Here is a 24,597-nt window from a genome sequence, read left to right as displayed (position 1 = left end):
ATAATTAAAATTATAAAATTACATTTAGAGTGTAATTAAATTTCCATATGTAGAATGTTTGTGCTTTATAAGTTAAAATAAAATACTATTTTTTTTATAAATAATTTTAGATATTCCCACTTTAAAATTTATAAACTAAATTAGGGTAAAACTTATTTTAAAAAATTATCTAAAATTTATTGATAATTATAAAATATTTTATACTATTATTTACATGCTACTGTATTTATAAATAACAGGGTTGTGTTCTCGGAAAATGATTTTTAAAAATTTCACATATTTTTTTCTTTCGGTATTGATATTTAAAATTGGGCATCTAATAGAAAAATTAGTACTTCCCCCACTCTGTTCTTGTTTTCTCTCACCCCAATCGCGATCTACCATCATGCTTTCCTGAAATTTCCCCAAATCTATTTGTGGTGCCGTCGGTGTGGCGTCGCCGGCCAAGTTCATAGTAGTAACCAATGCCTTAATCTCCTTGTCTTCTTCTTATATGCCTTAATCTTGTCTCTCTTTTTCAAAGATTTGATGGGGAATTTCTTTTGATTGTTTAGGGATTTGGTGCTAGTTTGTCTACTGATAAACGGTAGGAGGTGAGGATTTTTTCCAGTGCTGAGTAGACGCAACTACCATAATACCATTGGTGGCATAGAAATAATGGTGTTTTCTAAGCTAAAAGCCATTTTAGGAGGAGGATGAGCTCTACCTGCGTGAATGGAGCTCAATTTATATTTGATTTTTTTTTTTGATCTTTTTCTTTTTGTTCAATTGGGAAGCCTGGCCATGGGAGATAGCCCATTTCCCATTTCATATTCCTTCTCATCCCTCTTAGGAAAGACTTATAACATGAAAGTCTCAAGTTTTAACCATTGGGATGCTTCTAATGCTGCTTTTGGGAGCATGAATTTCTGGCCTTGGTTTTGGTTTGGATGGATTTGGACAAATTTTAACATCATAATTTATATTACATTTTATCCAAATCCAATATAACTCTAAATTCAAGGTCTATCCAAACATAGAGTAAGGGTTTAATCTTAGGAGAATCCTAGTTTTTAAGGTAAAATTAATGAAAAAGCAAAAACACAGAGGGGAATGAGAAGAATGCATTTATATCTTCTTTTGGAGAAAAATATGGTTAACTGATTCTGCCTCAGCCTTACATATAAAAAACAAATCATGACTGTAAGCCCTCTTTTCTGCAGATTGTTGAGGGTTAAAAATATTTCCATGCACGGGCTTCCAAGCAAAAAAGGCAACCTTTGAATGGACTACTGTCCTCCAAATGTGAATCCAAGGGGAGTTGTTGCAATTTGTTCCCAACGGTGAGTGCTTCTTTTATAAAGATGTGACAGTGAAAATGCCATTTTTGTCCAATTTTGGCTCATTGGGGATGTTTTGATGATGGAATTTGTATAGACATCTGTAGAAGTCAGAGGGTGTGTGATGTTCCCAATCTGCCATATTCCTTGTAAAAGGAATGTCCCAAAAAATTTCCTGATCAGTGATTTGGAGCTGATGACTGATGAGGGCATTTCTATCACAAGCCAAGTTGTAGATGGAAGGAAATGCTGCTCTAAGATTATGATTCTCATGCCACACATTGCGCCAAAAGTAAACATTGGCTCCATTTCCCACTTGAAATGTTACAAATTGGAAAAATTCATATTATAATTATTTCTATGTATTATTCTTTATTATTATACCTAACTTATAAATATTTATTATTAGTTAATATTATTAGTAATTTATTCTATAGTTGTATATATTGACATATTATTATTTATATGTATATTATTAAAGCCCCCCCTCCCCCCAAACGAAACCTCCTCTTTAATGGGTTTGAATTTTGAGCTGCCCTCCCCCCTCCCAAATTGATTACCTTGGCTCACTTTGCCCATTTTTTATTTTCTGTTGGTCTACATTTTGGAGATGCGGACAAAAATCAGGCAACAACATTCTGGCCATTTTCTGTGGGTTCCATTCTTGTAATATGTTTGCTCTTCACCCCATTTTTGTATTTTGTTTTTCCTATAACCCCAATTTGGTAAAGAACTCAACATAGATATGACCATAAGAAAAAGGTATTTTCTAAGTAACCTACTCTTCCCAACCCCCAACACCCCACCTATTGGGACCAATAAGGGATGACAAAGATCCTCTTAAATTTTTATGAGCAAAACCACGCATAGTGTCATGATCCCACATCGGGCATGTAATTGGGAGATCTTGGTTATACAAGAATTGTATAGGCTTCAATTTTGTGAGGCGCTTTTTATTGGAAAAACCATGAGGCCCAGGCCAAAGCAGATAATACCTTACAGAGCTACTCTTGCACGTAGCACCTATATTGCATTTCCTTAATATATCCAGCATAGATTGGGGGTACCTAGAAAAGTTCTTTTCCTTTGTTCAACATAATGAATTGCAAGTTGATGGAGATAATGGTGGATTCCTAGTATGTGGGATTTGAAGAAACTTCCATACCTACCATGACATAATAATAATAATAATAATAATAATAATAATAATCGTAATGCAAATGAATTTAATTATAATTTTTTTCTGCAAGAAGATTAATGAGAACAGTTTTATCTTTGTTTGACCTAAAGTCAATCTCGAGCAAAAACCATAGTTGTATTTTCTGATAGTTTCGGTGAAGAACAACCTTTACTTGGTGATGCTGGGGCAGCATCAAGAATCTGCAGCCATGAAAGAATGTAGGAGAGGAGAAGTGAAGAAGAAGAGGGAAGAGAGGAGAGAGGAGATATAAGGGGGAAACTCACGTAGTCACATTCAGTTCAAATCAAATTCAACATCAACTGTCTACAACATAGCTTTCACACACTATTTATAAGGAAGCTTGTTCATATGAAATTACACATAAACTCCTAAAACTACATTACATTATAAACATACCCCTAGAATACACAAATACTACAAACAAGCCCCCAAGTATGCATAGTATTATACTAATTAAACTAGACACATGATAAACTACTAACTAAACCCAACAATCCCTTAACCTAAATCTTCTTAAATATTCTCCAACATGGATCTTCCCAAGGTCTTGCTTCTTGTCCTACATCGAATCTCCTCTAATTACAAAAATTTTGGCCTTGAAATTTGAAATGCTGGAGGATCAGAAGTAAGAAGCAAACTTGGATTTTTCGAATGCTAGTGCTTAAACCACACCCTATTGGCAACACCATAGAATTGAATTGAGAATTAGCATCAATGAACATATCAGGGATGACAAACTCAACAATAGGAATCTTTGAGAGACTTTCGATGCCTTCAAAAACACGTGTTTCCTTGCTTGTAGTGTCTTCAAGTTGAGTGATTGTGATTGATTCTTTGTCTTGGTTTATTGGTAGAGTGGACTTCAAAATGATTTTCTTCCCACTAAAGTGGTACATATATGTATTCTCATGTCCTTGAGTCACACCAAAATCATCCAATCAAGGAGAACCCAGGAGTACATGGCCAATCTTCATAGGTATGATATCACACCAAACATTATCAAAATAAGCACCCATGGATAGGAATCAAACATCTTAGAAACATTGAAGTTAGTGTTATCAAACCAAGATATCTCACGAGGCTCTGGGTGAGGTTCTAGGTGAAGTTGCATACAAGTGACCCCATTTGTAGAAACTATATTCATAGGGCATCTTCCATCAATGTTAATTTTGCAAACATTTCCTAGAAACTTGAGAAAGGCATGGAAAAACTTAAAATTGTGCCCAAGGTATGCTAGATGGCATTCCTTTGTCCAATAATTTGTCACCATATTGCTGGATTTGTACATATACTCACTGCAACTATAAATCATCAAATGTCCTTAACACAAGTTGGCCACAATTCTCAATCTAATTCATGCAAAACCAGAAGTTGACTCTCAGTTCTCAAGAGCTATCTTCTAGCCACCTTTAATCTCGAGTATCATGTAAAAATGAAACAAAATTCACTTATAAACTCACAATTGCAGCAACAAAACCTGATTTTTTATGGTGGCAATGACAATTTCTAGCATTTTGTGCTAAACAATCTCGCTTGCTTGCAAAATATTGCGTCCACTATCAAAATATCTCCTTGCTGGTAAAAATATCATGGAGGAAGCTTAAAATCTCGTGACTGGAATAGTTTCTTGGGAACTGGAAAATACAAGGCAGATTGGAAATTTTCCTCATGCACATTGCTGGCCCGTGGAGCGAGTGAGCCTCCGGCGATGAAATTTTTGGCAGAGGTAGATCAGAGGGTGGGGAATACAATAATGGTGGTGGTGTGATGAGACAAATACAGAATGTTGGGCATTTTGAAGGGCCGATGGTTGGGGAATCTTCTGCTGGCATGTGGAGATTTTCCGGCGGTCAGACGGCGATGAAACTTTGCAGGCATGCCTTTTGATGGTGTCTGTTTCTGATGGTGGTGGTGGTGTTGCAATATGTGGGAATTACGGTTTCGAAGTCAGAGGCATGATTGTAATTTTTCTGGAAAGTTGCAGAACAGTGCAAGCATGCTGGTTTTTGGCTTCTGCAAGATTTTGATGTCGCAAAGGGCAATAGGGGGTTGGATTGAACAGAAAATGAGGAAGAAGATTGAGCAAGAGCAAAGAGAATTGAGGGGAGGGAGAAGAAGTTACAGAACAGAGGAGAGGGAGAAGAAGAGAAGAAAAAGAAGCGGCAGCGGAGGGAGAGCTCTGATGTCAAATGATGCAGGGACAGCATCAAGGATCTGCAGCCATGAAAGAATGTAGGAGAGGAGAAGGGAAGATAAGAACTGAGAATAAGAGAACAGAATGGGGGCAGAACAGAAAATTAGAGGAGAACAAGAAGAGAAGAAAAAAGAAGCAGCGGCAGAGAGGGAGAGAGAAGTTACAGAACATAGGAGAGTAGGAAGGAGAGAAGAGTGAAAGGGGAAGATGGGGGAGCTGAAATGGAAGAATGGAGATCAAGGTTGGGCTTTGATGCCAAATGATGCAGGGACAGCATCTAGGATCTGCAGCCATGAAAGAATGTAGGAGAGGAGAAGGGAAGAAGAAGAGGGAAGAGAGAACAGATGAGAGAGGAGATACAAGGGTGAACTCACATTCACTTCAATCCAAATTCAACATCAACTGCCTAGAAGATGGCTTTCACACACAATTTACAAGAAAGCCTCTTCGCATGAAATTACACATATAACCCCTAAAACTTCATTATAATACAAACATTGCCCTAGAACACACAAATACTATGAACAAGCCCCAATACACATAATACTATACTGATTAAACTAAACACATAATAAACTACTTACTAAGCCCAACAATCCCTTGAACCAAATCTTCTCAAGGGTCTTGCTTCTTGTCCTACATCACTTGCTCTTGTGGAGAAAGCACATTACAGTCATGCATACTTCATCCTTGGGATTAAAAAATTGCTCAGTTATTTATGAAATTGTTCTGCCGCAGCCTCTATGAAGAACCTTTTTGACTTTTGTCAATTATGAAATTGTTCCTTAGCCAGTTTACTTCTAAGCACACCCTGAAGTCAATTTAGGAGCTGGGTCTCTCTATCTCTCTCTCTCTCTCTCACACACACACACTCACCAGAGTTTGAGTTTTCTTTTATTTTCTATACTTTCTTGGCAATCTAACAATGCTCTCTACTTTGTTCTTTTCTTAATTTAATTCAATCTCATTGTTTATTGCTAGGTGTTTTTTCCGATTGGATTGGAGAATAAAGTTCATTGATTTTAGCATTTGGAATTTGTGAGAGCAACTCATTGAGTGCAAGACACCAACTTGAAACGAAATGCAGGTCCTTTGGGATCACTATATGAAAAATTTTACTATTTACTATCGTTATAATTTCCATGTGCTTTTTGAAAAAAAGAAGGTATTCTCATCATGATTCATCCAATATAACTTCTAGTTCTTTGAAATTCAAGCATTGAATTCTGAACACCAAATGAACTCCCTTTCTAGTTTCAATTTTTTTTAATAGAAAAAGAGTTCTTTGATAAAGATGGGCTAAAATTACAAGAAAGGAGGATAAGATACCTCCTAAAATTCAAACATAAACAAAGAGATGAAAGCATTACATCAAAGCCCCTTTCCAGTCCTTTGAAGATCCAACAGCAAATTCCTCGAAAGAAACCCAAATATTGAGCCCAAAAAGAAGCCATGATGTAAAGCTATCCCAAAAAAAATGCAGGGAATTTGTTTTGCCATTGAAAACAAATTCCTTTCTATCCAAAAAATTGTCTAAAACTGCACATGTCCATAAAGCTATTCCCCTCTTACTCCTCCCAAAGCCAACATTAACAGTCTGGTGAAGCACCATAGCCTCCTAAAAACTGAGGAAGAAAAGACCCAAAGCTAACAAATGATAGCTGGTCTCGCTTGCCTCCAAACACATCTTACAAATATCCAAACTTATGGCCCTGTGAAGCCTCTTCATTTGCAGCAAATCATTAGTGTTAAGAGCCAGAATCCACATAAAAGCCTGCTCTTAAAAGGAACCTTAGCCACAAATAAAATGGTTCAGAAGAAAAATAGAAGGGCTCGGCCTTTGCAACAACTAGGCAAGAAAATATTTTTTTGGAAAGCAGACCAGAAGAGTCTCTAATCCAAATCCTCATATCACCACCCATTCGAGGAACAAAAGAATCCAGCACTTGCAACAGTATGGTCATATCCTGAATTTCTCTCTCATTGAGATTTCTAAAAAAATGAAAATTTCCAAGAAAGAGAGCCCTCACCCAAAAGAAAAAGAAATAAAAAGCATTAACTGAGGCATTATGCAAGAGAGACACTCTGGATGACGGAACAAAGATTACAATGAAACCTCACGCACGAAACATCTTCCATAAAATGGATATGATTCCCATTCCCATCACAGTAACAGGTTAAAAAAAGAAATGAGCTATCTCGGAAATCAATTTCCAAGAGCTAGTATAAGAACTACCCCTAGTATCCCTCCTTTTTCTATGCAATTGATACTTGCTTTTAGTAACCATGTGTCATGACGATTCAACCTCTGAGAGGAATCTTCATAACCATTTACCAACTAGCAAGATTATTTCAGACACCAAATTCCCGAGGCCCAAAACTCCCTCAGATTTAGGTCTTCTAACCTTCTCTCAGCCAACTAGATAATCCCTCTTTTTTCTTTCCAATACTTGACCACTGAAAATCTCTCATAATCCTCTCCAAGTAAGTAGCCACCCCTGCTGGAACTCTAAAGGGAAAGAAAATAAATATGGATGTTGGAAAGAACAGCACTAATGTTAGTGAAATATTTGTTAGTTGCTTTTTCTGGATTGCTCCTAGCCTTTTTGGGGAGATGTTTCTTTCTCCCTTGTGTAAATTCTCTTCCTATTAATGAAAAACTCTTTTTCTAAAGATAAATTTTTAGAAGAGAATATGATATTTTAATAATTAGGTTGTGTTAATGGGGGTACTTTTGTCCTTAAGACGTGATAAGAGAGCAGACCTGGAGCTGTACGATTGTATGTAGCATCCAGGAAACTGCTGCTCAGTTCTTTCCTCTCCGTTTCTCTTCTTCTCCTTCTCTTCTTTTCTCCTCCAACTCTAACTTTACAACATGGCATCAAAGCATTGTTCTCCTTCCAATCTGATTTATCTGAATTGGTTTTGATACTCTGTTTTCGTTTTTTTTCTTATCCTTCCCTAATCAATCCTCAAATCTGATTTATTGGTTGGTTTGAGAGTCGTTTGAGGACACCCTTTTTCTGTGTTAGGTTATGAAGCATCCTTGGCAGGAAGCTGTGTGTTTTCATGGTGATTTGTTGATGTGAACTCAGTTGTACTCTGTTTCTTGTATGCTGCTGCTGCTGCTGCTGCTGTTCTTCTGTCACTCTGTTTGTGATTTACTGATGATGCTACTTTGTTGACGTGTATTTTTTTGCAATCTTGTACTGATTGCTGGTTGGTTTCAATTAGTGATCAAATATTTATTTCTTTTTTTCTCTGCATTTGTTTCCAGTTGCTGCCAGCTGTAATGCTTGGAGCTGCTGCCAGGTTGTTTATTAAATGCTTGCAGTGCTTTTCTCTGGTCTGCTCTGTTATTGGTGGTTAAGTTATTCTTCCCTGGATATTGTAAGCTCTGTGGTCATAACTGCCTATTGAAGTTCTGGATTATTGGAGAGTTTAAGTGTTGTAAGTTCTGTATTATTATTATTATTATTATTATTTTATTTTTTTTTCTGAAGCCCTGTAAGTGCGTTTGTGTCAATGTGTGCTGCTCAACTGCTCAAACTCCTTCCCATAATAAGTCAGCCATGGATACTAACTGTAACTATAGTAGGGAAAGTTTTGGAGAATGGGGTTTGGATTGTGGTCGTGGCAGCAGTTGCGTAATATGATGAGGTGTTTGCCGTGGCAATTCTTGAATCTGCACACTTTGTGACAAGGAAAATCATACCTTTAATCGTTGTTGGAATCTCCTTGGGAAACCAGCTTGGGCCAGTAAATCTCTTGCAGAAGGCGATTCTACTATTGACATTTCAAACGCACCTAGCCACTCTACTGTGGAGTTGAGTACATCATCCAACATGTCCTGAGAGGAGTTTAACAATTTTTTTTTTCATGGTTCAACAACTCCAAATTCAGTCATTTTGCTACTATGGCCTATTCAGGTACAATCAAACTTCTTGCCTCTTCATCCTCCTCACCTTGGATTATAGATTTTAGTGCCTCCTCTCATATGACAAGTACTCCCAATTTGTTTGAGTCCTTAGACCCCAATTTTTTACACTAAGGTTACTCTTGCTGATGGTTTGTTTACATTGTTTTCTGAATTTGGGAATATTCTTTCCATTCCTTCTATTCCTTTTGTCCATGTTATATGTGCCTAAATTTCCCTTGACCTTTCTACCAGTTAGTCAACTAACTAATTCTCATGATTGTTTTTTGACCTTCTTTCTTTCTTATTGTGTTATTCAAGATCTCCAGATGAAGAAGAGGATTGGTGGAGTGCTTGAGAAGGATGGCTTGTACTATTTCGATGATGGTCATGGTGGACCCAATTCTTGTCATACAACTTACTCAATTCCTACTCATGGTGCTTCTCTTGATCATTGGCATGCTCGTCTTGGTCATCCATCCCTTCAAAAACTACAATTTTTCATATGTTCAAGTCCATTTCTCGTTTTGAGTGTTTTGCATGTAAATTGGGAAAGCATATTAGGACATCTTTTCCGTCTAGAGTTAAGTCTTGTAGTAAATCATTGTTTTCTCTTATTCATTCAGATATTTGGGATTCATTTGGAGTCAAGAATTTGACTGGTCATCAGTATTTTTACTCATTTCTGCTAGGAAATAAAAACTCAGTTGGGCACCGATATTCAAAATTTTTTATTTGATAATGCACTTGAATTTATCCAAAATGAGCTTCAGTCTTTTTGTGGACAAAGGGATTATTCATCAAACATCATGCATGCATACCCCTTAATAAAATGGAGTAACTGAATAGAAAAATTGACATTTACTTGACAAAGTACGGTTTTTACTCCTTCATATGCATGTTTCTAGAAACTTTTGGACTGATGCTCTTCTTATAGCTTGTTTTCTACTCAATAGGATGCCCTCAAGACTTGGGGGACAAATTTCCTTCTCCATTGTGTACCTAGAAACATCCATGTTTTCTATTGTGCCTTGTGCCTTTGGGTGCACATGTTTTGTTCATGCTCCAGATACTAGTCAGGACAAGTTCTCTCCTCTTGCTGTTAAATGTGGCTTTGTTGGGTGCTCAATAACAACAACAACAATAACAAAACCAAGCCTTAAGCCCCACTAAATGGGATCGGCTACATGAATCCATTTCTGCCAAATTATGCAATCATGGACTATTTCTTTAAACAAATTTAGGGCTATTAAATCTTAACTCATGATTTCATTCCAAGTTATTTTAGGTTTATCCCTACCCTTTCTACTACCCCTCACAACAACTAACTCACTCTTCCTCACTAGTGCGCTACATGGCCTATGTTGCAAGTGCCCAAACCATTTGAGTCGTCCCTCCCTTATCTTATCTTCTACATGAGTTACATATACTTATTGTGAATATGTTCATTTTTTAATTTATTGTTCAATGTTATACCATTCATCCATCTAAGCATTCTCATCTCGGCAACTTTCACTTTTTAGATATGTTGTTTCTTAGTTGCCCAACATTCTGATCCATATAGCATAGCTGGTCTTATAACCGTCCTATAAAACTTTTCTTTTAATTTTAAGGATATTCTACAATCAAAGTACACTTGAAGCACTCGAGAACTTAAAAAGGATATAGATGTTATGCTCCCCACACTAGTAGAAAATATATAGTGCTAATGTCACGCTTTTTTAGGGGACACCCTATTTATCCAGTTTTAGGTCCTCCTTGGATGAATATATTTTGTTTCCATCAATGATTTATGGTCCTCCCCCCCTCTTGTGTTGATCCTCCTATTCTTACCCTTATCCCTCTCGTGAAATCTTCTGCCCTTCTTCCAAATCTATTCATTACTAATCCAAAGAAACAAATGAAGGTTTATGAACCATGGAAAGCAAGCACAGACATCAGTATCACCATGCTGGCACTTCCTTTGCCAATCCCTATTTCAACTTCTGTTTGTGGATATCCATCCCAATGTGACTTGGATGTGCTCATTGCTCACCAAAAAGGTACTCGAACTTGTCACTCATTATGTTTCTTTTCTTCACCTTCCTTGTCCTATGCGTTCTTTTGCCTTGTCTATTCCTTAGTTTCTATCCCTTCCTCGCATGTTGAAGCACTTGCTAACCATGGGTGGAAGCATGCAAAATGGATATAGAAATGGATGCCATGACCACTCCAGGGACATAGGACTTGGTGGATCTTCCTCATGGTAAAAAGTTGGTTAAATGTCATTGTCTACACCATCAAATTTCTTTTAGACGACTCCATGGAATAACTTAAAGCTCGGTTGGTTTCCAATTGGAACACCCAAATGTATGGTATTGATTATTTTGGGACCTTCTCTCTGACTGCTTGATTGAATTATGTTCGTGTATTGATTTCATAGGCAGTTAATTCTGATTGACCCTTATATCAGTTGGATGTGAAGAATGCCTTCTTGTACAAAGATTTGCAGGTGGAAGTATACATGGAGCAACCTCCTAGGTATGTTGCTTAGGGGGAGGATGGTAAAGTATGCCAGTTGCATGAGGCCATTTATGGTCTTAAACAATCTCCTCAAGCCTGGTTTGAAAAATTTAGTGTTGTAGTTTCTGCATTTGGCTTTATCCAGAGCTGATCATTCAGTTTTTGTTTACAAAATGGAGACAGATGTTATACTTCTAGTTATTTATGTTGATGATATCATCATCGCTAACAGTGACCATAGTAAGACTGCAGATGTTAAGCAGTGGTGTCAAGCAAAATTTCAAAAGGGCTTGGGTATTCTGTGTTACTTTCTTGGTATTGAGATTGTAGGGTGTAGGAAAAGGTTGAATCTATCTTAGCGAAAATATACTTTGGACTTGCTAAGGTGATACTGGTTTTTTGGGAGCTGAGTCAGTTTATACTCCTATAGATTCTATGTGAGGTTGTCTAGGGATGTTGGATCGGACACTGAAGACAAACGTCGATATAGACAGTTGATTGGCAAGTTGATCTACTTGACTATCACTAGACCTGATGTATCTTTTGCAGTGGCGGTGGTGAGTCAGTTTATGGAAAATCCCAAACAACCACATTGTGGTGCTGTTTGTAGGATTTTGCAGCATCTCCAAGGCTCTCCCTGTAAAGGTTTGATATATAAATGTAATAGAAATTGTGAAATTGTGGGATAATTCGATGCAGATTGAGCTGCTTCTATTGATGGTCGAAGGTCTACTACTGGATATTGTACATTTGTGGGAGGTAATCTTGTTACTTGACATAGCAAGAAACAAACTACTGTAGCAAGATCTGGTGCTGAAGCTGAATATCAAGCTATGGCTCATACTGTAGGTGAGCTTATGTGGCTGAAGTCTTTTATGTCAAATATGGGATTCTTGCTAACGAAGCTAATAGATGTATTTTGTGATAATCAAGCTGCCATTTATATTGCTAGCAATCTACTATTTCATGAGAGGATGAGGCACATAGAAGTTGATTGTCATTTTGTGAGGGATGTTGTGTTGAAGATATTGGGCTTTGTGGAGCCTAGTTTCATTTGATCCGGATGATGATGACCCGACCCGAAATAATGCTGCGTGGTGGCCCAAGCCATACTCATTTTCCCCTGGGAGAAATTCTTTGGGCCCGTTTTGTAGCCCATTCAGAACCCTATGCGCAGCATATAAAACAATTGTTTTTTGGTGATTAGGTTAGACCGTCATTTTGAGAGCGAGAGAGAAAATCATTATACGGCTTATTCTCTGTATTTTTCTTCCTGATAATAGGGAAATCCCTGCAACTCCGTGGACGTAGGCCAGATTGCCAACCACGTAAATATTGTCTTGTGCGTGTGATTGTTTTTCTTTGGCGTGGATTGTTTCTCTATTTTTTTTTTGTTTCTCACAAAATTTGAGAATTTCATGTTAATTCCCAATAGAAGAAAGTCGTGATCTCCCTTTGTGAAATCTGTCAATCAGCTAGACAATGCTTTTACGAAGCCTTTATTAAGCTCGCCTTGTTTGTTACAAGCTGGGTTGGGTGATATTTATGCACCTCCAGCTTGAGGTGGAGTGTTAGAAGAGAATACGGTATTTTAATAACTAGGTTGTGTTAATGGGGGTATTTTTATGCTTTAAGAATTTATTTTTATTAATAATATATAAGAGGGCAGACCTGGAGCTGTACGTAGCCTCCCGGAAAGTGCCACTCAGTTCTTTCCTCTCTTTTTCTCTTCTTCTTCTCTACTCGTCTCTCCTTCTCTTCTTCTCCCCTCCATTCTAACATTACAACATAAATAAGCCTTTTCGAACATTGCAATCTGCTACCCTCCCTCCACTACCAGCTACCAAGAGGTAAGAGGATTTGCACCAAGAGGGAGACCTGAATAACTAGGAGGCCAGTCTAAAATGGTACAGTACTACAGTGAGCTAAAGTGGCAAAAAGCCTCTAAATCTCCTTTGCCCATATTTATACCTGCAACCCCCCACTGTTGAACATGTTGATCTTCAATCCTGAAATTTTCTCAAGAACAGATGACACCTTAGCCAAGATTTTATAAAGACTAGTAACTAAACTTATTGGCTAGAAGTCTTCCATTTACTTAGAATGTTCCTTCTTTTGAACGAGGGTAATAAAAGTATATTTAATACTTTTTTCCCACCACCCTGTTGCAATGAAATTGATTATAACATATGTAATTTTTCTTTTTTGCAGCAAACAACGTATGCATAAGATATATAGAGGCTTGATTCTATGACTGTTGATGCTTTCTTTAGTTTAATGCATACAATGGACTGGAACATAGCATGCTGGCAAAAAAGAATTAGTATTCTTAGGTTTGCTCAAGTGCAGTGGTGGGATGAGCTGATAGATCCTCCATCAAGAACCCATCCTATGTCCTCATTATGATGATAGCATATGGATGAGTGCATGCTTTGGGTATCATGACTGTATTATTGCCCATGTCACAAAGTCGTAAACACAGGCTTGACATTACCAAAACTTAATTTGATTATATGCAAAAATCCCAAATTTATTTTTTTTAGGCCCATCAGTCTTAGGATGGTTATAAAACATGAAATATATCATTCTTAAACCAAATCATCATAAAATCATATATTTGCAGTCAAGCTTCCAATGAAAATTGCAAACCCTCTTTTGATTGCAAGTTTTGTGTGGAACAGTTTTGGAAACTGGATTCTATGGACAGATGGTAAATGGGAAACAAACTGCTGCTGAATCAGGCCTAAACTTGTATAGTTCTAAAAAAAAAAAATTATTGGGCTATAGAGTAGATTACTGTTAAAAATCAAACTGCTGATGGTAATCGGCTGCCACATAAAACCTTCATCACTAGAGGTGATATTTAGATGGCAGGGAGAGACGACAAATGGGAAATCCAAGTTAATGGATAAGAATCCTTTTCATTGACATGCATAGATTTTTGGAGGAGGTTGCAGGGAATGTAAATTTTGAGGACTGGTCTGGGATATCCAAAGATGTTTTAGGTTCTCTGAGGCTTTTTTTTTTTTTTTTTTAGGGTCCTTGGTGCCAAAACTGCTGTGGTGCCAAGAAGGCGATGGTCCCATGCTTGGCCTAGCATTCTGTGTGCGCGCGCACATGTGTGTCTGTCTGGGGATATGTAGCTACTCAGTTCCCATCCTGGCTAGCAAAGGTACTGGGAAGGGGAGTTGGCTATAGTCTTGATCTCAAGTATCTTCACCCAAGTGGCCTCTTCTTCAATTGACCCACTCCAATAATGTAGTATCAATATATCAGTTATATAATAATATATGCACATGCACTCTCACTCTTTTTGGGCTAGAAGCAATGGAGAAATGATTGAAGTTTCAAAATGTACACATGCACTCTCTCCTTCGTCTTCTTTTTCTTTTAGTCTGTGGTACCCTTCCAGTGGTCACATAGGGTCCTCCCACGAAACTAAAACCCCCAACACCCCTCCTACCCCTACCCCCAAAATCACACACCTCTTTCTAAAATTGGGAGGAATCTGCAATATGGGGATTTGAACCCTAGACATTCCCCAAAGGTGCCAAGATGTGAACTGCTGAGCCAAAGCCAGGTTCTACACATGCATTCTCTTGGCTCTTGTTATTTACTTCTAAGTTTCATATTTAGCACGATTTTTTTTGCTTCGGGAATGGGGTGGGAGTGGGGTGTCAGTAAGTGGATGTCAATATCTAATCTTAAGGATTGAAATTATCTATCTCCATGCTGGATTCTATTATCTATAGTTTATATGTTTCACAGGTGTCCCTGCTCATGAAGATGTTTCGTTGCCCATTCTAATTCATGTGGTCAACAATGCATCTCAACTTACCAAGAGTTTCTTATTCCCCATCCTGAAAGGCAGTTAGTGATTGGATTTGATTGCAAGGATGTTTGCGTTTGTCAATACAGAGTCATTTGCATCATGCAGGTGAAATTTTCTTTTGTATACCATTCTGACTAAGATAATAGTTTTCTTTCAAAGTCCATTTTGACCAAGATAATTTCATATGCTCTTTAAATCTATGTTTTTGAAAACCAGTTACATTAGACAAAATTAGGAAACATCAGAGAATTTGTATGTTAGATGTAGCCTGTGTCCTAGTATCAGTGTTTTTTAGGAGGAGAAATATGGTATTATGATCAGTAAAAGAGATAGACAACAAAGGTCACTTTTCTATCAGAAGGTTTCATTAAAATCAAATATAAGATTTTATGAGAATTTAATAGAAGAAGTTTGGAGAAAGAAATACTTCAAACTAGATTCTTCTAAAGCCAACTTTGAATAAGATCCTATTGTGACAGATCTAAAAAGAGTTAAAAAAGGTCTAGAATCACAACTAATAGAGATTGAAAGACAGATTAGTCTTTATCAATCTAGAATTAGGCAGTGTGAGTGGTAGTTAGAACAACTCCACAGAACTCTAGGATCAGAATAAGACGGCCAAAATCTCATTCATCTTCAAAAATGAAGGATAGTCAGTCCATCACGAATAAAATTATAGAAATAATGAAAAGTTATGAGGACAAAATACAATCTCTCAGTAGGGGAGAAGACCCTCAAACGTTTCAAGTTAGAAGTAGCATATTGGGAAGATATACTGCTAAAGACTATGAAGATGCACAGGAACAAGAGGTTCAGAGTGCTCTCAGAGACGTTGATGAAACAAAAGTTTTGTCAGGCATAACAGAAGAGTGACAAAGGGGGAAAGGAAAATTAATTAATAACAAATTTATTACCTTTTCCTGATATCTTTCTGCAACCCTGTTCAAAGCTGTAACAGGTAACCTTTCGTTTCCCACTAGTATGCTTGGTGTCTATGTGGAACCTCTGTGAACTCTTCCAACGAGCTTCCTTGGGCTTCCTTAGAACTTCAACCGTCACATTCTAGTGTTTGGAATAGAAAGAAAGATTCAAAGAGAGAGATTTCTTGAAATGAATAAACTTGTATTAATGTTTCTTAATTTTCCCTCTCCGATCATAAGGGTCGGAGCTCCCTTAAATAGGCAAGCAAACGTTAATGGATAAGCACAACTTGTTTTCTCAAAAGCAGATGTCTGACGTAAAGCAAAAGCAAAACCTACTTTGACATAAAGTAAAAGCTACTTTAATAAAAGAGGGGGACAGCACATGCTTTGCTGACTCACCTTTTCAAAACAAAACAAAATTCTGACAACTTTAATAAAGCTACTTTTTTGACTAAATACACAAGATATGACCCGACGAATCGTCCTTTCGGCGAGGCCTAGGATATGACACATTTCTGGACAGGTGTCTGATATGACCTTGAGTAGTCCGCTCAGTCTGGCCTAGGATATGATGATCATTTGGACTATCATCTAATCTGTTCACTTGGCAAAGATCTCGTCCTCCTTCAGAGATCTTTCAGGGCACTAATGATTTCTTCATCGTGCTCCTTTTTTACGAGTACTATCTGAAGATCACTCTTCATGACCTACGTTGAAGGAAGATGATGCTCCCAATTCTTAATTTGATTAATTATATCTCTTGCATTGATTGCAAATTCTGCTAAATTTGCTTCTTCGAATTTCTGGAGAAACTTTCCTTCAATTGCAATCAGAATTTCATGATCTGAGAAAAATATACAGTCTAAAGCCATCCTAGCTTCTAGAAGATAAATTCCCTATAAATTTTGAACCAAATCATAGAATTTTCTATGTTTCTGAAAATCCTCCCAATCTAGTTCTTCTTCATGAAAATCTGAGACTATTCCTTCTTTCCAATCCTATGGAAAAAGATTCCAGAACAAGACTTTTCCTGACTTCAATTCAATTGGTTCAATATAGCTAGTCCACCAAATCTGTCTTGGATTAGTAAAATTTAGCACATATTTTACCATTGCTGGCAAGAATTCGAAAGCTTGCCCTGTCTTGCTAAACCCAAAAAACTGAACTTCTCCTGTCCTAAAGGCCTTCTGTACTGCAATAAGAAGTTTAGGGTTAATATTTTTGGTAATGTGTAGCTTTGGAATACACAATCCACTTTTCATCCAAAACCTCTTCAATTTTGGATATTCTGAAATACTGACTATCGCTCTGGTAGTAAAACTGTATTTCTGTAGCTAAATATCCATTTCCACCTTGAGTTTAATCTGCTAGTAAATAAGTTCGGATATACTCTCCCTATTAATAATTTTGAAGTATTCTAAAATAATGGATTCAAATTCTTCCAAAATTTCTACTACATCTCGAAGATTGACTGAAAAAGTTGTATTTGCTGGTGTTACTGGATTATTAATAATCCCTTCTAGCAAATGTCTTTTTCCCCTTGTAATTTCTGGAGTCATTCTCAGAAAGTCTTCAAGAACGTAATCAACATCGACTACTTCGACTTTTTCCCTATCCCTCCTGGATCCTGAAACGTTTTTGTTGATTGCAACTACTTCATTTTTCTGCATCTCTTCTCCTTTCCACTTCCTGGCTCTAGGATTCTAGGTGCATTGAATGCTATAGTGACCAAACTGACTGCACACGAAGCACTGAATATGACTTTTGTAGCTGGGCTCTTCATCTCTCTTGGATGAACTTCCCTTTTTCATCAGACTCTATTCCTGAACTGGAACTGGACGTTCTCTTTTCTGAGAAACGCTTCTCTTTCCTCTGCTACTTTCTTCTTTCTTTCTGGGGTTGAAAGTTATTTGACTCTGTTTGTCAACAAATTTGGCAACTGGGCAATCTGCCACCTTATGCCTTTTTTGACAAATTGAAAATCTGGAATGACCGCTATTGCTACTGCTACTGCTTGCCATCTAATCTGCAAGAATTCAAATATCTGGTTAGAGTATTAGCAATAATATTATCTCTTCCCTTAATATGTTCTACATTAAAGAAGTAATATTGTAGCTCATTCCTCCATCTAACCAATCTTGCTTGGGTGCATCGTTTTAACTTAATTCCCATGAAATGCTTTACATAGGAACTATTTGTTCTAACGATAAATGGTTTACTCAAGAAAAGTTCATTGGCCCTAATTCCTTTAAGGACTGCCAATAATTCTTTTTCATGAACTGGGTAATTAAGCTTTGCTCCATTAAAACATCCACTCCAGTATCTGCTGAGATGTTCTGTTTTATCAATCTTTCTGATCTTTAAAACGCACCCCCATGCTATATCTGAAACTTTGGTTTCCAGAATTATATCTAATTCTGTCCCATCTGGATATTCTAATTTTGGCAAATTTTTGGCTTCTTTCTTTAAGGCTTTAACAATTTCAATATCCTTTGAAGTCCAATTTCAAGGATTCTTTACTAAAACCTTTTTCTGAATTGGTGCTGCCTTTTCTGCCAAATCCTTTATGAATTTTCTAATGTAATTCAATACTCTTAGAAAGCATTGACAGTCTTCTATCTTTGAATTCATTAGGGAATTCGCATAGTCTTTCTGCTATGTGTGGTTGAAGCTCCTCTTCATTACCTCAAATTTTTAAACCTAAAAATTCTATCTGAGGTTGCATCCAAATGGTTTTCCTTTCTGAAAGAACCATTCCTTCTTTTCTAAACACTTGTGCCACCTGCTTCAAATGTTCTAAATGATCCTTAGTATTTTTACTAAATACTAAAATATCATCAATGTAAACTGCAACAAATCCAGTCATTCCTTCAAATGTTTTATCCATTCTTCTTTGGAAAATTCTCGGGGCATTCTTCAATCCAAATGGCATAACTAGCCATTCGAAAAGTCCAATGGGTGCAGTGAAGGCTGTAAGAGCTACTGCTCTTTCTTTGACCTTTATTTGCCAGTACCCTGATTTGAGATCGAATTTATAATAAACTGAAGGTTTCTCCCTTCTTATTCTATTTCTAAGAGACTTCTGATTAGGTAAATTATACCCATCGTCTCTTGTTTCCTTATTCAGATCTCTTTAATCAATAACCATCCTCGCTTTTCTTCGTACTTGCTCAGCATGATTTGTCACCATGAATGTTGCACTCCTGTGCTCACTCGTGCTATGCCTAATGAGTCACAAATTTAATAATTCTAGAATTTGCTTCTCAAATTCCTTTATCATTTCATTTAGATAACTGATCCCTTTACTCCTGATGACTATATCGAGATTTTTAAGCACAATATCAGCTTCTGGCATGGCCTTCTGCCATAATGCCTGCGGATTCTCCGACCAGTTTTCTGAAAGCATCTTTTTGATTTCTTCAAGACTACTTTCTTCTTCTTCAAACTAATTTACCTTTAGAATACTTCTTGATATCAATTCTTTCCAATTATCAAGTTTCTCCTGATAATTAGATTTCTCTCCCGATTTTTCTTCCTCTACTAACATGTAATTCTTTACAATAGTACCTGAGGGCTTCGAAATGAAATGATTGTCTAGGATAATTCATTTTGAAAATATTGTAAATGGCTGATATTTTCTAAGGAATTTACTTCCCAAAAGGAAATCGTCTAGTAATTCTGGAATTAGGTCAAGAATTTGCTCCTCATATTCTTTGTCATTCATCCTTATTTTTACATTTCTGACAACCTTTCCTATCTGGAGAATAGCATTGTTACCAATTATAACTCTTAAGATTTTCTGATTCTCAAGTCACTTCTGGAAATCTAATCCTAGTACATGACCATGTATACCCAGTGTCAATAAGGGCTGTACATTCTATCTTACCGATAGAAATGTTAACTAATGTTGCCCATTCTTCAAATTTGGCGCTTAAAATGGATGCTCCCATATATGCTATATGAGACTGGTCTTCATCTTCATCTGCATAGATAGGGATTCTCATGGTTCTCTGACCAACTACCCTTCTACTACTTGACGGTCTTAATTCAGATGGTCCAGATCCTTCTTACCTAATTTTTGAATTAATATCTTCCTCTCTAGATATACTCGCTCTACTAGGAGTATAATCACTTAGAGGTTTAGTGATGATTAATCTATTTGCCTCTTGTCTTACTGACTCTGCCAAAAGATTTTTCAATCTTTCTTCTGTTCTTGGGGTTACCCAAATCTAAGGCTAACTTAGCACTCTTGGATTTATAACTTCGGGTTGTAACCCTCTAACTAAGTCTGCTTGATTTGTCTTAAAGAGTTGAGTGAACCTACTAACTCCCTTTTTGAGGGCTGGTTTCCCCGTATTATAGAACTTTAAATACAATCTGGCAATAATTCTAATGCACCTCCTATCTGGGCTACATTTTAACATATTCTGCCAGTCACGCGTATTAACTTTAATCTGTAGAGTTTTCTCCACACTTTTGTCTTGGAGGTCAACATGTAAATCTAGTATTACTTTTATCCAGGCTGCTCCTGAATGCAAGTTAGCCCTTGCTCCACCTAGTAAAGACCTACCAAAATTTCCAATACTTCCATGTATAACTGCAATAACGATAAGAAGATCTTGCCCTTTTCTTACTAAGGGATCAATTCCAACCTAGATGATTCCATAGTGGACATATCTTGCCTTTTTATCCATTGCTCTCTAGACCTCTTGTGTGGTTAGCAATGGAACTATAAATGTTCCTGCATCCATACTGGATACTTCCGTTGTTATCTCTTTCTCGATTACCTTTATTGTCTCTTTGTAAGGTATCCATGAGGTCTGGTATGCTTCGGCCCAACTGGCTCGAGGCATCCTCCATCCTATTGTGACAGATCTAAAAAGAGTTAAAAAAGGTCTAGAATCACAACTAATAGAGATTGAAAGACAAATTAGTCTTTATCAATCTAGAATTAGGCAGTGTGAGTGGCAGTTAGAACAACTCCACAGAACTTTAGGATCTGAATCAGACGGCCAAAATGTCATTCATCTTCAAAAATGAAGGATTGTCAGTCCATCACAAATAAAATTAGAGAAATAATGAAAAGTTATGAGCACAAAATACAATCTCTCAGTAGGGGAGAAAACCCTCAAATGTCTCAAGTTAAAAGTAGCATATCAGGAAGATATACTACTAAAGACTATGAAGATGCACAGGAACAGGAGGTTCAGAGTGCTCTCAGAGACATTGATGAGACAAAAGTTTTGTCAGACATAACAAAAGATATCCAGAATGCTCAGGATGAGTTGGATAAACTTTTACATCGTGAAAAATGGACAGAAAATGAAGTCTCAGAGATTTAGAAGAGAATCAATAAAAGGCTTAATGAGGTAGAAGACCTCAAGGCTAAGAAACTAGCCAGTGCCGAAAGAATCCTTGCAAGAACCAGTAAGGGTTCAGTAAGAGGTGGAATTGCAAGAGCAGAACCATCAAGTTTTTGGGAAACGGTACCGGTAAGTTTTCCAGAAGTTTCATCTTGGGATGCTAAGCCAGTATGGCAGCCCCTAAGAATGGAACCACATCCATGGGAGCGAAAGAAGTTATCTTTCAAGGAAATGCTCCAAATCACGGTAAAACAGCAAGAGTCTGTTTTAAATTATCCAGGAAGAATTCAGGAGGAATTCAGACCAAGGAAAAGTGTTGCAGAGGGAGTATCCCAGAACAGAACCATCCTTAGGCTTAATTGCGAGAAGGATCCCGCAGTTGTGATTGATGATTGTGCTATGTATATTAGATATCATATCCTTACCAGAGGAATAGAATCTTGTTCAGTGGAGCAAGCATATAAATTTGCAGTAGTCACACTAAGAGGAAATGCTGGAGATTTTTGGGAGATACTTCAAAGGAACTCAGATGTGAGTACCATCATTATTAACACCATCAAAACTCCAAATGAAGTAATTGCTATCATAGCTGATTTCCTCAAACAGGAGTTTGTAGGATATTCGCTAGTTGATGAAGGGGACAAGCTAGTTGAGAAGGCCAGGATGGCTCTCACAAAGATTCAGATCTGTGACATGTGTTACTTTGAGGAGTTTCTTTGTGAATATCAATAATGGTATTACAAGCTCGAACCACAAGATCAAGCGTATGCAAAGGAAGTCTTTATCAATAAATTACCCGGTAGTTGGCCAGAAGTGGTAAAACAAGCCGTTAAGTAGAGACTAGAGAGAGATACAGAAGTATCATATACTCTCGGAGTCAGAGCAGAAATAGTAAGGCAAATGATAAGACTTTATTATATACAGAGGCATATGTTTCAGGATGTAAGGAACATGCCTTATGAATTCAGACTGTTGTCCCAAGATAAGTGGGGTAGCAGGAAGATATGGATGTAACCAGAAACCAACTAAATACTCAGAACGAGTAAAAACTAGTTGTGTAGATGGAGTTTGCCATAAGAAAAAGACTAAAGTATCCAAAGTCAAAGGAAAGACTTGGAAGAAATTTGGGAAAAGAAAGAGCTCTAAAAAGGGGTAGAAATACCCAGGAAAAAAGATATCTTAGACCCAGTAGGGTAAGAGAAGATGTCAAGGAATCGTTCAAAAGGAAATATGGACGATATCCCAAATGTCCACAAGGAAAATCCTTGGAAAATTGTGACTGTTGTTGGTTTTGTGGCAAGAAGGGCCATAAGGCTAATCATTGTCCAGAAGCAGAAAAAAGGAAGGGTAGCCTCGAAAGTATCTTGATGGAGAACACTTCAGAACTGCTTTATGAACCGATTTGGGGTGAGGAAATAGACTCAGATGATGAGAGTGTTTATTCTATTTTCTCAGAATATTCTGAATCAGGATAAGAAAATGAAGATTCAGAAGATGAATCTCTTTATAATCTTAAGCTAAGTCAGTTAAGACTAGCTATGATAAGAGCAGCACTAGAACTAGTTTCTCTAGCAGGAGAAGAAGAAGATCTAGTGCAAAATGCAGAAACTGAAATTCCTTCAGAAAGTAGGGATTGTCAGGAATGGAGGATGCCTCAAGCCAGTTGGGCCAAAGCATACCAGACCTCATGGATACCTTACAAAGAGACAGTAAAGGTAATCGAAAAAGAGGTAACAGCGGAAGTATTCAGTACGGATGCAGGAACATTTATAGTTCCATATCTAACCACACAAGAGGTCCAGAGAGCAATGGATAAAAAGGCAAGATATGTTCACTATGGAATCATCCAGGTTGGAATTGATCCCTTAGTACCTCTTTCTCGATTACCTTTATTGTCTCTTTGTAAGGTATCCATGAGGTCTGGTATTCTTCGGCCCAACTGGCTCGAGGCATCCTCCATTCCTGACAATCCCTACTTTCTGAAGGAATTTCAGTTTCTGCATTCTGCACTAGATCTTCTTCTTCTCCTGCTAGAGAAACTAGTTCTGGTGCTGCTCTTATCATAGCTAGTCTTAACTAACTTAGCTCAAGATTATAAAGAGATTCAATAACACACGTTATTTGTAAATATAGAGCATTTTGTTTTAGTATATTGTCATATGGTCACACACTCAAAAATGGCTTTCTAAGAAACTAACTATTAATATCCTCAAGCTGTAAGATATATTGGGGAGGTAGAATAAGTGGTCTCCATCTGAGCGAATTAGGTGTGTGCGGAGATGTAATGCTAAAACTTTAACATGAAGGTATTCCATAAACCTGGACTGATGTAACCGTATTTCAAAACACTCCTCTAACTATTTTTCAAGTCCAACAAGATATTGAAAAACATGGAAATAATACAAAACAACCTGTATCATACTTATGATGCTTGTTGGATGTGTAGCCATGGTGCTTGTTGGAGAGGAAGCAGTTGTCACCAGATGCAGAACAAGTAGGAAGCTAAGGCCGCATGGATTATTGATCCATTCATGGGTTGCAGAATGAATGAAAATATTATCATTCTTAAACATTGAGGTGAAGAAAAACATGAAGACAACCTTGGCACTATGTTTGAAGGTATCTGCTATGATGATGAATGTTATTGCCTAGCAATCTGGGTTTCTTCTGACATAAACTCATCCTTTTATTCAAAAAAGAATATTGAAAGCTAGAGTAAGTTTTCTACCTAAATACTTCTTTCGATCTCATGTACATTCTTGATGAGGTTTGTTTCATGAATATTATCAGGTGCTAACCCAGACTGTCGGTTCATTTCCTTCACTTTTTGGTTGTGTCAATCAAGCTGAGGCAACAGCAGAAGAATTGTATTGAAGATTTTTACCATCAGAAATACTATGTTGTGTTTCGAGTTTTGTTTTTTTTTATAAAAAAACATTTTTATGCATGTATAATAACTTCATTTCTTATGCCCTCTCATTTGCAGTAAGTTTATTATAATCTGTAAGAAAATTTATGCAGTGTTACAATTATTTAGCTAAAATCAGTATGGTGAAGTTGGCTCCTTGCTAGTAAAATGGTACACTGAAGTGGGAAAAAATAATATAAAATGACTTTAGCACAGTAACCTCATCACATGTATAATAAAAAAAAAATTGATAATAATATTGCCAATAACAGTAGTTCTTTAATGATGTTATTATGTGCAACATTAATATTATTAGTACAACACACATAAATCAAGCTAAGCTTGATCCAAACATCAATGTGAATGTTTCTTCAAGATTATCTCAAAAATTGCAGAATAGAATATTAGAGGGTTATATGTCCCTTTAAGCGAAAGGAAG

General features: G+C 37.1%; 1 long non-coding RNA gene across 2 annotated transcripts; it reads left to right on the top strand.

The window, feature by feature from the left end:
- The first annotated feature begins 1,211 nt into the window (after nucleotides 1–1,211).
- On the top strand, nucleotides 1,212–24,318 carry LOC131144101 (uncharacterized). Of its 2 annotated transcripts, none has more exons than XR_009133694.1 (3): nucleotides 1,212–1,322; nucleotides 23,697–23,869; nucleotides 24,041–24,318. It is a non-coding gene; the product is annotated as an uncharacterized LOC131144101 (long non-coding RNA). The 2 variants fall into 2 exon arrangements; XR_009133695.1 differs by lacking the exon at nucleotides 1,212–1,322 and adding an exon at nucleotides 14,901–15,069.
- Nucleotides 24,319–24,597: the final 279 nt, after the last annotated feature.

This window comes from Malania oleifera, chromosome 12 (assembly GCF_029873635.1).
Source record: "Malania oleifera isolate guangnan ecotype guangnan chromosome 12, ASM2987363v1, whole genome shotgun sequence".
In the NCBI taxonomy this organism is placed as follows: Eukaryota; Viridiplantae; Streptophyta; class Magnoliopsida; order Santalales; family Ximeniaceae; genus Malania; species Malania oleifera.
Note: the sequence above shows the minus strand (reverse complement) of the source record. Positions and strands in the feature narration are given on the sequence as shown.